This window comes from Cyprinodon tularosa, unplaced genomic scaffold, assembly GCF_016077235.1.
Source record: "Cyprinodon tularosa strain WSP-4 unplaced genomic scaffold, ASM1607723v1 ctg329, whole genome shotgun sequence".
Classification (NCBI taxonomy): Eukaryota; Metazoa; Chordata; class Actinopteri; order Cyprinodontiformes; family Cyprinodontidae; genus Cyprinodon; species Cyprinodon tularosa.
The window spans coordinates 381296-395484 of NW_024039040.1; the positions used below are offsets into that span (position 1 = coordinate 381296).

At 41.7% G+C, this 14189-nt stretch overlaps 1 long non-coding RNA gene across 1 annotated transcript; it reads right to left on the minus strand.

Annotated features, from left to right (window-relative positions):
- Positions 1-862: 862 nt before the first annotated feature.
- On the minus strand, positions 863-3290 carry LOC119788877. The gene is made up of 4 exons (XR_005281515.1): positions 3204-3290; positions 1865-2020; positions 1337-1429; positions 863-1250 (listed from the first exon to the last, which is right to left on the minus strand). It is a non-coding gene; the product is annotated as an uncharacterized LOC119788877 (long non-coding RNA).
- Positions 3291-14189: the final 10899 nt, after the last annotated feature.

Here is a 14189-nt window from a genome sequence, read left to right on the forward strand (position 1 = left end):
TTCCACCTAAATAAAATGCATTAATTTAGCGAAAAGCAATTTTGTTAAGTGAACAAAGGGTAAATATGTTGGGTCAACGTGTTGTATTTGCATTACTATTACTTAATTACCAGGGGTCAGTCCAACTAGATAAATATAGGTAAATGTAACATACTAACATAATTTTCTTAAGCCATTTAAACTTGTATGATAGGATTATTAGGTACATAATTTAATAGGGTAGTTACAACTACTTTTCAAAATAGTACAGTACATGAATTTATTGTGCTGAGCCCACAAAACAAAGTTAGGTAAGAGATTAACTTTATCATATGAAAATGAACATAAGTAATTATTCACAAAATAAATCATTTTTAACGTATACATATTCAGCTATTTAAAATGTACATGTCAGCCTATATACCCCCAGCTGGTGTCAAGTTTGGAAAAGAAAAACATGAACTAAATTGGATTTGTTGAAATCACTTTACTTTAAAAATGACTACGTTGTGAAAATACAACAAACAATACAGCCTGAAACAGTGTCCAACATCATGTCTGTAAAAAAAACTACAACAGATAGACAAACAAAAGTTGTAACTCCTGAGTTAGGAAATTGGAGCCCCCTGTCATTAGGTGTCTATATTTAGAGCTTTCAGCAAAGCCCTTTACAAAGTTATACGCAGAAAGTGGTCCTGTCAACTGAGTGCAAAGACCAATATTTGAGAACAACCAAAATACAGCATAATGCATCCATATCAAAATAGTTTTCTTTAGAAAATAACAATTTGTTTTAAAACCTTACCTTTGCATAAAGAAACATTTCAAAACATTCTATTTTGTAAACCCAAAATAGCAACAGGATGTATTAAAACACAAACACAGCTTTCAGTTCAGTAACTACTCAAATGGCTTCAAATGCCTTCCCATTAGAGTAACTCCAAACCTGTAGTTTACTCTATTGAGGGTGACTAACACGCAAGTAGAGTTTTCAGTGTTTGAGTTTTTTTTGAGAGTATGTTTCCATCAAGCTCCACGATGATCTTCTGCAAAGCTTCAAAGGTGTATCTGAGCTCTGGCGGGTAGCTGAGGTTAAGCGCATATACAAGCGCAAACAACATGACCACAGCAAGTGGCACGTTTCCGAGCCCATCCAGAACTATACCTACATCTTCCGGTCCATCACCTGGCTCTGCACCTTCCTTGCGAATGACAAATATTCCAAATGTCGTCTCCATCACTGCAGCTTCACTGCTCCCACAATCTGTGTTCTTCACAGAAAAAAGGGGGAAATAGAGGATATACATGTAAAGATATGTTATACTGGTCCCATTTTTAAACACACTAAATTACATACCATGTATTCTTTCACAAGGTTCTCGGGCTCTTCATTCAGGTACACACACAGGGCTTTGATGATTCACTCTCTTTTGACATCAATGGCGTCAGTCTGAGTATGTAGGACAATAAATTAAAGATAAAACATTTTAATCAACTGGTAGAAGATTTTACAAACAAAACCTTAAATAATACATTCTTCAAAATGTAAAAATCATTGACAATTTTTATGATATATGAACTTACAATATCCATGGGTGCATTGGTTTTATGTACCAGCAAGACATTTTATCATAGAAATATGTCAAATGTAAGCATGTGGTCCCAGGAAACAGAACCTACCATTGCAACATCAGTGGACATTGTCACATCTGCCCAAGGTTAAAATTTTATCAGATCCTTCTTCATAAAAGTACATTACACCCCTCTCCATCTAGTTTTATTTCTCTCCATCCCTCTGAAACTTCCGCTTTAAATTTCAAGCATTAAGTTTAGAATATTGAATCGGTACAGGTTTGACAATTTCTATTTTATTCTATTATCATACCTTGGTGATGGGTATCATGATGCTCCTTATCTTTCTTCCTTGAACGCCGCCTTTCTTGCCAAACACCCTCATCAAGTTTGAAGAATGAGCATCCACCTGGGAGAAGAACTTTGACAGCAAACTGATGGTTGTAATCCTCTTAAATTCAGCAGTTAGCTTAAACAGAAAGGGTACACAAAAGTAAATTTAACTATCATAGCATTGAAATGACCGACTAACAATTGTCATCTACCACCAAATCCTAAATCAGCTTACAAGTTATTTCCAAGGCTAGCCCACATTTTGTTGGCTGATATAAATCACACTGTACATATTTCAATCAAAGTTAAATAGTGCTGTGCATTTATTCAAGATGCAAATAGGATGATTAATTACTAATTTAATTTATGAGGCAAACAATGCAATCACATTCCTAAAATGAAAAAGCATTTCTGAAAATACTTTTTCATTTTCAAAATTTACATTTCAAATTAATTTTTGGTATGTATTTTCTGGGGTACATTTTCAAAAAATAAATCTCAAATGTATTTTTATTTTTTATTTTAATTAAGTAAAATGATGAGAAGCATTAAAGAAGAAATTTAAAATGCAAACAGGATGATTGATTACTAATTTCATTTATGAGTCAAACAATGCAGCCACATTCTTAAAATGAAAAAGCATTTCTGAAAATGCTTTTTCATTTGAAATATGGTAACGATTTGCTTTCCTAGCTGGGCTACAGCACAACAGTACATTTATGGTAGCACACATTTGTTCCCTCGTCAACAAAGTGAATAAAATCTGACTGTGGAAAGCTCCATAGTGCGAAGAACTACTGTGTTGATGTTAGTAGCTGGATGAGCTAATGCTACGTGGAGTTGACATAGAAACCCCGCCAAGGTGCCGAGATGCCGTGGTAGTTTCCAAACTTAGAGCTAATGACTGTTAAGTGCCGAGCTTTCTGCGGACTCCACGTGAAGCCAAGATTCGGATTGGGGGGAAATTCATCACCACTATTATTATTAATGTAGCCTATGTGACTGGAGCCTTTTAGCTGCAGCTACATTCACCAAACGCAGGCAATTATCCCCCACCAGCCATGCCTGCATCAGCTCTTAGCTCATTTTGTAAATGAATCCGCACGCGTTGTCAACCATGCCGTCGACCTCAGGATGCTAGCTTGTAAGCTTAGTTAGCTATGAGCATGGCGACAGTGTGATATATTAATGCACTCTAATAAAACGCCCAGTAACAAATAAATAATCCAAAATGCAAAAGAGGACAATAACTAACTGTCTATAACATGTCTGCTGCCGTATTGTTTTCTGTTCGATGGATGATAAAAGATTAAACTTACCTTCTTCCACACTTGAAATTTCTTTTCAAAATGTCTACTCCTTCTGCCAGCCAGAGTCGGGGACTCACTCACCTTTGACCGTGGCCTTCAAGAGAGGGGAAGGTGCTCATTACTGCCACCTACTGCTTTGGAGTGTTATTGATTTGCAATCTTAACCCATTAGAATTAGGTTGTTTTAACATAAATTATTCAAGTAAATTTTAAGTTGTTGCATTTTATGCTAAATCTACATGATTTAAAACTGTTCAACCACAAAACATGATTTTATATAGTAGAAGCTACATGTTAGACATAAGATAAGGTAACAGACACCCAGTTTGCTTTTTTTGAGTGTAGGATAAACTGCTTCGCAGGATCAGGTTGAATAAGGACAGGTGCTCTGGAAAACAATGATTTTAATTTTTCAAATGCTGCTTGAGCCTCAGGAGTCCACTGAAATGTGCGTTTAACAGAGGTCAGGGAGGTTAGAGGAAGGGCAGTCTGGCTGTAGTTTCTAATGAACCGACGATAGAAGTTTGCGAATCCTAAAAACCTCTGAAGTTGTTTTCGGTTCTCAGGAACTGGCCAGTCTAAGACCGCCTTGATCTTGTCCTCTGAAGGTTTTACCTGGCCGCTCTCTAGCACAAACCCCAAAAAGGTGACAGAAGGTTGATGAAATTTGCACTTCTCGGCTTTCACGAACAGCTTATTCTCCAGAAGTCTCTGTAAGACAAGACGGACATGTTTCTTGTGTTCATCGAGGTTCTTGGAGTAAATGAGAATGTCATCAATGTACACGAAAACAAACACGTTGAGAAAGTCTCTGAGAACATCATTTACTAGAGCCTGGAAGCAGGCTGGGGCGTTAGTTAGACCAAAGGGCATCACTAGGTATTCGAATTGGCCCAAGGGTGTCTTGAAGGCAGTTTTCCATTCATCGCCCTCACGGATCCTGAGGAGATGATAAGCGTTTCATAAATCCAGTTTGGAAAACACTGTTGCACCCTGTACTGGTTCAAAGGCAGAGGCGAGAAGAGGCAGTGGGTATTTGTTTTTGATTGTAATCTGGTTCAAACCTAGATAGTCTATACAAGGCCTCAGGGAACCATCCTTCTTCCCCACGAAGAAGAACCCGGCGCCCAATGGAGAGGATGAAGGACGAATTATTCCAGCAGCTAATGATTCGTTGATGTATTTTTCCATAGTTTCTCTTTCGGGCTTGGGAATGTTATACAGTCTGCTGCTAGGAAGAGGAGCACCAGGTAAAAGTTCTATGGCACAATCGTATGGTCTGTGTGGAGGTAGGGACGTCGCACTGACCTTACTGAAGACAGGGGCTAAGTCATGGTACTCAGAGGGGACTGAAGAAAGGTCAGGAGAGTCCATCTCCCCCCCACCTCTAGGAGACCCCAACACGGGGGCAGCAGAACGAAGGCATGTTTCGTGGCACGTAGTGGACCATGATTCCAGATGACGTTTAGTCCAGTTAATGTGAGGGTTATGCTTCTCCAACCATTCAAACCCGAGAACCAGCGGGGAACATGCAGAGGGAAAAACAAAAAATGTTATTGTCTCTCGATAGTTACCTGACAGAAGTAGCTCGAGGGGCTGGGTTTGGTGGGTAACTCGATGGAGTCTTTTCCCGTCAATAGCGGATACACAGAGAGGCTGAGAGAGAGGAATGGTTTTAATCTGGAGTTGCTGGACGAGGTTAGGGTCGATTAGGTTACGTTCACAGCCTGAGTCGACGAAAGCAGAGAAAGAGAGGCTTTGATTATCACAAAAAAGCGTGGCAGGCAGTAACAGTCGAGGAGATTTCTTCGTGTTTATTTGGCCCGCCAGACTCCTCAGATCCTCTGGCGGGCCCCAGCTTTTGATTTAGCCGGGCAGGAGGCGATGAAGTGTCCACTCTCACCACAGTAGATACATAGTTTGCTAAGAAAACGCCTCTGTCTCTCCTCTGGAGTGAGCCTGGTGTGTCCCACCTGCATGGGTTCGACATCCCTTTCGCCCGAATGAGAGGCCTGAACAGGCAACGGTAGAGACTGGGGCTTAGACCTCTGAGTGGGCAACTGCTCTGTAGAGGGAGAACAAACAGTCACGTTATGTGAGGCAGAAGAAAATGTACTCTGCTTCTTAAAACTGTTTCTGGCTCGAATTCTATTATCTAATCTGATGGAGAGGCGAATTAGATCTTCGAGGGTGGCAGGTTCATCGAGGGTTGCGAGTTCATCTTTAATCTGCTCGTTCAATGCCATGAAAAAGGCTCCTTTCAAGGCGCTTTGGTTCCATCCGGAAGCTGCCGCCTTAACCCGGAAGTTAATTGAAAATTCAGCCGAAGAATTTCCCTGTTTAAGGTTGAAAAGAGCTCTAGAATCAATTGTTTGGTCAGTTTCTTGGTTGAAGACCTGGGTAAATTCAGCAATGAAATCAGAGTAATAGCAATTTAAACTGTCGTCAGCGGCAAATCTTGCCTGAGCCCATTCCAAGGCTCTTCCTGTTAACTGAGAGGGAATGAAAGTTATCTTCTTGTGATCCGTGGAAAAACAGCCAGGGGAGTTCTGAAAGATCAACCGACATTGAAATAAAAATCCTTTGCATTCTTTCATGTTACCAGAAAATCTTTCTGGAAGACTAGGGCGGAACTCAGATGACGTCACTGCCGGTGACCTCGGAGGTGGAATGGGACCCGGAAATGGTTGTGGAACTGGTGTAGCGTTAGCATTGTTTAAACGACTGGTGAAGTTTCGGACAACATGGTCTTGGAATTCTATACGGGAGTTTAACTCACTCAGAGCTTGAACTTGTCTGTGGATTTGGGCATCCCGTTCCTCCAATAGTTGACGGAGATGTTCTGCTGGGCCTTGAGTTTGGCCGCAGTGTTCTGTCATGATGGGTTCACTGAAGGAGACCCAGTTATGCAGAACACCACTGACGGACACAAGGATGAAAAGTTGAACAGTTTATTAAAGCACAAAACACACAGAATGTACTGATTCTGGTTCGGGCCTGGGAACTGGTTCACCGGAGTCTGCGTGAGAGACAGCACAGTTAGTGACTGCTGACAGGGTTTGATTTCCACTGGTTCACTGATTGTACCTTGAGGGTTCTTCAGGTTAACCTTGGGAGAGTCACTGTTGGTTCTGGAGAAGGGTTTGTCAGCAGAGTCCGTTTGCTGCTTCAGCGTCTCACGTCTTAGCTTGAACAGACCTTGGCTTAGATTTCCCAGCTCTAGTCCTGAGCTGCTTGGGGGTTCTCTGTGAATCTTCAGGGTTTGGCTCAGAGGGTCGGCTCGGCAGGTTAGCTCTTCCAGAGATCTCACAGAGGAGGCACGGGTTTCCTGGAAAACAGAGACAGTAGTTAGAATCCAGACTGGATTCAAAGTCATGGAGATACACTGAGGATCTAGGCTTTTGCGCTGACCAACTGGAACAACACTGCGGCGTTGAGGCAAGGTCTGAAGATAGCTTATATAGTGGATCCTCTGATGATCTTTGACGAGCTGCAGCTGTGCAGGAGGCTCCCTCAGAGGATCCACGGCGGACTCTGCTGGAGAAAGATGGGATTTCTCCAGCTCCCAACACATTTTGGCCCATGACCTTCTTTGTGAAAGCTTGTTACTCAGTCTCACAGCTTACCACTTTGATCTACGTCTTAATCTATTTGGAGAGTAATTTCCCTGAATCTGTTATTTTGCTCAGTGGTGCAAAAACTAAAACATCACTGTCAAAACCTCATACTTAAACAATGCAACGTGATGGTGGAAGCATCATTTTGTGGATATACTTTAGTTGAGCAGAGACGGGGAAGTCTATGGGTAGGATGGCTGCAGCTAGATCCTGGGCAATCATGGAATAAAATAATGTTTAAGAGCCTTAATCTGACAGTGGAGTAGAGGTTATTCTATCATAAAGAGAATGAGTCTGAAAGTGCCTTTGATTGTGTTGGGATCTGGAGCTGTACCGCCTGCCTCCAGCAGAGTTCGCTGTGGATCCTCCTGAGTGGAGCCTTCGACACACCTGAAGCCCATCTCATCATCAGGAGGATCCTCCACCATATAAGCAGCCCTCAGACCTCGCATCAACGCCGCAGTGTTTTATCCTGTTTGGTTAGCACCCGAGCCTCACTACCTCTGTGATTACTTTGATTGCTTCTTGTCTCCTAGTGGATTCTAATTCCCCTTTTTGTCTCTGCCTACAGGAAACCTGTTTTTGTCCTGTAAGCTCTGGATGAGCTAAACCTGTCTAAACCGCCCTCTGAGCCAAACCTGAAGACTCCTCCTGGATTCCAACGCAGCTCTGGACTAAGAGCTGGAGAACCAAGTTCTGTCCTATAACTAGATGCAAGACGCTGAAGCTGAAACCGAACTCTGCTGATCCAAACAGTCTCTGGACCCACAGTGCCTCTCTCAAAGACCTAACCCGGATTCTACAAGGTAGATCTCTGAACAAACTCATCCCAACCTTCCTCAGCTACGTGGCTAACTGAACTGTCTCCCTTCCAGTTACCTGAGTACCAGAACCCCAGATGTGATCCAGTACCAGTTCATTATTCATTGTGCATTCATCAATAAACTCTATTATAACTTTTACCCCTGTTTCTGCCTCTGTGGTGTTCTGCATCCTTGGGCCTCTCTGACCCATCATGACAGAACACTGCGGCCAAACACAAGGCCCAGCAGACCAACTTCATCGTCGGTTGGAGGAACAAGATGCCCAGATTATGGGACAAACCCAAACCCTACCTGAGTTACACAGAATGGTTCTGTATCAAAATCAAGAGATTCAAAGCCTCTCTAACAGATTGAGCTATGCTAACGCCATGCCGCCTGAACAACCATTTCCGGGTCCAGTTCCTCCCCCGAGGTCACCGGCGGTGACATCATCGTCTGAGTTTCGACCCAGTCTCCCTGAAAAGTTTTCAGGTAACATAAGTGAATGTAAAGGATTCCTATTTCAATGCCGGCTGATATTCAAAAACTCTCCTGGTAGTTTTCCTACAGACTACAAGAAAATATCGTTCATTTTGTCCCAATTGACTGGCAGAGCTCTAGAATGGGCGCAGGCCAGGTTCTCTTCTGACGAAAGCCTTAATTGCCTGTACTCTGATTTTATCTCAGAGTTTTCACAAGTATTTAACCAGGAAACAGATCAAACTGTTGACTCTCGAGCTCTTTTGAAGCTAAAACAAGGAAATTCTTCTGTTGCCGAATTTTCAATTCACTTCCAGGTAAAAGCCGCTGCTTCCGGTTGGAACCAATGTGCTCTAAAGACTGCATTTTTTGAGGCTCTCAACGAAAACATTAAGGATGAGCTTGCTACCCTCGACGAACCCGCCACTTTAGAGGAATTAATCCGCCTGACTATTAGGATGGACAATAGGATTCGAGCTAGAATTAGCTCCAAGCCAAAGAATCATGGTCCTGTAAATTCTGTTTCTATTTCTAATGGTGTGCCTGCCTTTTCCTCCTCCACAGAGAATTTTTCTAAGCCGAGATCTAAAACCCAATCTCTCCCGTTGCCTGTTCAGGCCTCCCATACGGTTGAAATGGAGACCGAACCCATGCAGGCTGGGCATACAAGGCTAACCCCAGAGGAGAGGCTAAGGCGTGTCAAGAGCAAGCTGTGCATCTACTGTGGTGAGATTGGACATTTCATTGCCTCATGCCCAGCAAAATCAAAAGCCGGGGCCTGTCAGAGGATCTGAGGAGTCTGACGGGCCATGTCATTTCAGAAAAATCTCCTCGCCTATTACTTCCTGCTACGTTGTTTTTTGCCGACCAAAACCTCACCTTATCTGCTTTCATCGACTCAGGTTGTGAGAGAAACCTAATTGATTCCAATCTGGTGGAACAATTACAGCTTGAAACTGTTCCCCTAACCCAGCCTCTCTGTGTCTCCGCGATCGATGGAAAGGAGCTTCATCAAGTTACCCACCAAACTCAACCCCTCGAGCTGTTGGTCTCAGGTAACCATCGAGAAACTTTATCCTTTTTTGTGTTTCCCTCCGCATGTTCTCCATTGGTTCTGGGTTTTGAGTGGCTGGAACGACATAACCCCCACATAAATTGGACCGATCACCACATCGAGTCATGGTCAACCTCATGCCACGAAACATGTCTTCGTTCAGCGGCCCCCGCTGTAAGATCTCCTAGGGGTGGGGGGGAGATGGACGCTCCTGACCTTTCTTCTGTTCCTCCAGAGTACCATGATCTAGCCCCTGTCTTCAGTAAGGTCAGTGCTACGTCCCTTCCACCTCACAGACCATACGACTGTGCCATTGAATTATTACCAGGGGCCCCTCTACCAGGCAGTAGGTTATACAATATCTCCAAGCCTGAACGAGAGATGATGGAAAAGTACATTAACGAATCTTTAGCTGCTGGAATAATTCGCCCTTCATCTTCTCCTTTGGGGGAAGGCTTCTTTTTTGTGGGTAAAAAGGACGGATCTCTTAGACCATGTATCGACTACAGAGGTTTGAACCAGATCACAGTTAAAAATAAGTACCCACTTCCTCTACTCGCTTCAGCTTTCGAACCAGTTCAGGGCGCAACTGTTTTTACTAAGCTCGACTTAAGGAACGCCTATCACCTTCTCAGAATCAGAGAGGGCGATGAATGGAAGACAGCCTTTAAGACCCCTCTAGGTCAATTCGAGTATTTAGTCATGCCTTTTGGTCTAACGAACGCCCCTGCATGTTTTCAAGCTTTAGTCAACGACGTCCTCAGAGATTTTTTGAACGTGTTCGTTTTTGTCTACATCGATGATATTCTCATTTACTCCAAGGATCTTTCGTTGAGGGGGGGGGTACTGTTGGGATCTGGAGCTGTACCGCCTGCCTCCAGCAGAGTTCGCTGTGGATCCTCCTGAGTGGAGCCTTCGACACACCTGAAGCCCATCTCATCATCAGGAGGATCCTCCACCATATAAGCAGCCCTCAGACCTCGCATCAACGCCGCAGTGTTTTATCCTGTTTGGTTAGCACCCGAGCCTCACTACCTCTGTGATTACTTTGATTGCTTCTTGTCTCCTAGTGGATTCTAATTCCCCTTTTTGTCTCTGCCTACAGGAAACCTGTTTTTGTCCTGTAAGCTCTGGATGAGCTAAACCTGTCTAAACCGCCCTCTGAGCCAAACCTGAAGACTCCTCCTGGATTCCAACGCAGCTCTGGACTAAGAGCTGGAGAACCAAGTTCTGTCCTATAACTAGATGCAAGACGCTGAAGCTGAAACCGAACTCTGCTGATCCAAACAGTCTCTGGACCCACAGTGCCTCTCTCAAAGACCTAACCCGGATTCTACAAGGTAGATCTCTGAACAAACTCATCCCAACCTTCCTCAGCTACGTGGCTAACTGAACTGTCTCCCTTCCAGTTACCTGAGTACCAGAACCCCAGATGTGATCCAGTACCAGTTCATTATTCATTGTGCATTCATCAATAAACTCTGTTATAACTTTTACCCCTGTTTCTGCCTCCGTGGTGTTCTGCATCCTTGGGCCTCTCTGACCCATCATGACAGATTGTTAGATTTCTGTACCTGCAATGACAATTATGTTGTATATGAGTTTAAAGTTGTTTCAGATTATTTATGTTTAATTACTTATGTAGTTAGAACAATCAGATGGATCAATTTGTACACAAGTAGACACAATTGCCGCACTGTTTAATGAAAGAAAAATACAATGGTCACAGATATAACTTGAATCAGACAAAAGTAATGAACATTTTAAATTCTGTAACATTGGGCAAATAAAAGTAATTCATTGTTTGTCAACTATGTTTCAACAGAATGATAAAAAAAAAAAAAAATTGGACGATAATGATAGTAGCCCCAACTTAATATTTTGTTGCCCAACCTTTTGAATCAATCATTGCAACCAAACGATTCCTGTAATTTTCTGTGAGACTTCTGTACCCCTCGCTAGGTATTTTGGTCCACTTCTCATGAACTAACAGCTCCGGTTGTCTCAGGTTTGAAGGCTGCCTTTTCCAGACAGCATGTTTCAGCTACTTCCAAAGATGCTCAATAGACAGTGTTCTTTACTTGATGTGCATCATTTTTCCATCTGTAACCATTAAAGCTAGTGTGGAGGATTTTCGCCCTCTCCACTTCAAAAAAAATGCACATCCACAACACTGTACCTGCTCCCGAGAGGGATCGCGTGTTAAAAGCGTGTGAGAGCGTGCACAAGCCCATTTCTCCTGGTGCACGCTCCGTTTAAAAGTTGCTGTTTTCATAGTTAATACAAGCTTACTGTCCCTGAGCGTCCGCCCTTAATCCCTCAATCACTATATAGAGCGGAGACTATATAGTGGACTTAATAGGGAACGTTAACTTACCGTTCAGACAGATGATCACTTTGCAAGGGGAGCTCTCTGCGCAAAGCATTCTGGGATATAACTGCAGCCTTTTTCTTCTCATACACTGCGTAGACACTTTTTCTCTTATGACCCTCAGCCTTTTTCAGAGAACTTCTGTGAGAAAGGTGAGCTTGAATGACTGTCTGAAACTGTAGTTTATCAAAGATATACACCTCAGAGTGCTCATGCCCAGAAAAAGATACCTAACACGGACGAGCATGCAGGACGGCCTTACGTAAACATATCAACATTTAGATCTTTAGATCATCCACCTGGAAATAAGAGATCATCCTCTATACCTTTAAATTGATAAGCTTTTCCAAAAAGTGGAATTTTTGTCTCATCTGTCCGTAGGACACTCTCCTAGAAGCTTTGGGGGTTGTCAACCTACGTATAGCCTGACAAATTCCATACCAGCAATTTTATAATTTTTTTTTCCAAAATGGTTGGCTATCTCTTTGGCTAAAATCACTGATGGTGCGATCTAACACTGAAGTTCTTTGATCTGGAAGTTTATCTTTGATCTATTCAGAAGTTTTTCTGGGTTCTTTTGTTACCATGTTACCATCCGTTGAGGTTGGCTCCACTCCAAATTAATCTTAAATGTCTGAATAATGTGGGCAACTGTCGTCACTGAAACACCAAGCTGCTTGGAGATGGTCGTATAGACTTTAGCTTTAACACGGTTAAGTTACCTTTCTTTATTTCCAAGCTCCTGAGACAACTCTTTCCTTCACCTTCTCTAGTCCATACCATGTCACCAAACAGCACAGTGACTTCCTATAGGCCCCACAAACTTATTAAAAGATTGTAGACAGCTCTGATGCTAATTAGCGGATAAACCTTAATTTAACATGTCCGTTTATTATTTCCAGTCTTTTCCAGGGGTAGCATTTTTGTCCAGCCCAAACTCATTACTTATTTTTCGGAAATAATACTGTCAAAATATGGTCAAAATAAGGCAATGCCTGTCTTTTTTTGGTTAATTATTAAAGATTATTATTTTGTTATTAATCTAATGAGATTTCTGTAATCATTGTGGATTTTACTTTTATCAAATGTGGAATTCCAACATTTTTTTCTCCCAGTGCAAGTTGATGACAAGAATGAAAAGTGTGTGACTAGAGTTTTCCTGCACTTTGTGTAAACTAAATGTTTTGTTTTACAGATCCGCTGACATATAAACTCTTAACTGTTTTTATTCAGTTATCTACTTGGTGTCTAATCCAACTGTCTAATGGTGGTCAATGTAAAAATATCTTACTTGATCTTATGGTTCTTTAAAAAATGTTTACACAATAAAACAAAACCATGCTTAAATGTTTATATTTTTAAAGCAAATGCTTAATTTAGCAAAAAAAATTGACAAATAAATGTTGCTCTGCACATTTTTGCCATCCCATCTTTAATTCAAATATATCATCCTGGAATAAAGGCTTTCATCTGTAAGAAGATGATATAAGATAATATGGAATTCATCTAATACAGCAGACCACTTGGAACACTGCACTCACCTCTCATACCTGCAGATTTTCATCTCTGGTTCAGTCTTTAGTGAGAAATTAGGCAATATGTTACAAACTGTACTGCAATTTATTATTCAAAATGGTGTGTAATTAACTTTCTCCTCCGCAACCCTAATGTGATACCAAATTAAAAAGTGGTTATGGCAAAGAAGGAGATGAAGAAAGAGGCAGGGAAACATGCATTTGGGGGAAGATAGGCTAAGGAGATGAGATAAAACAGAGCAGGAATGATAGGTTATGTATTTGAAGAGGTGGTATGTCTGTTTATGTCTTACAAAAATATCTTAAGGTTAATTTTGGCACTGCAACACTGGTAAATGGTTCTCAGAGGAACTTTTCATTCCTGGAGATGGAATTAGTTGGTACCTTTTATTTATGTTCCTAAAACCTTTAAAGCCTAAACTTTTGACAGCTTTTTTTAATATGTCTAATCAACAGCCATTTATTTACAGACTGATGATGATGTCAGACTTTCTCCACTTTAGACCTTTTCACAGTTTTTTCAGCATTTTTCCATTTCTGAAAGACTCAAAGTTCTCTCTTTTGTTGCTGTTGGATATTTTGGTCATGAAGAAGGCAGTACAGCCACTCACTAGTTGAGTTGCTTTAGGTTAGAGTGGGAATAGGTTTTGGAGCATTGAGACATATGCAATTCTGACAAAAACTTGGATATTTGGTGAGGGCAGTGGAGTCTCTGTCCAACACTCTGTGAAATTAAAACTCTTCAACAAGGAAGAAACTGTCAGTGAGTAGTAAGAAGCTTTAGAATGATCTGAGAAGTGATGGAAAGATTTCTAGCAGAGTATGAGGAGGAATGATGAGCAAAGGATAACCTAATGCCTATTCACTAACAGGTAAAATCTGTGTTACACTAGAAAAAGCTGTTTCTGAGAAACAGCAAAGTGGCAATCAGAACAATGGCAGAGAAAGATCATCTTAAAAGCTGCACAGCCAAACCATACATGATATATATAAAAAAAAACCTTCAATGTGAGCACTAGGAAGGTCAGATGACAATATCTCACAAGTTTCTGCAAAATTTCAAAAGTTATTTTGAAGTGGGGCCACCTACTGTCCGCTCAGGGAACCCGGCCAATAGGGCCCATACAAGTGATAT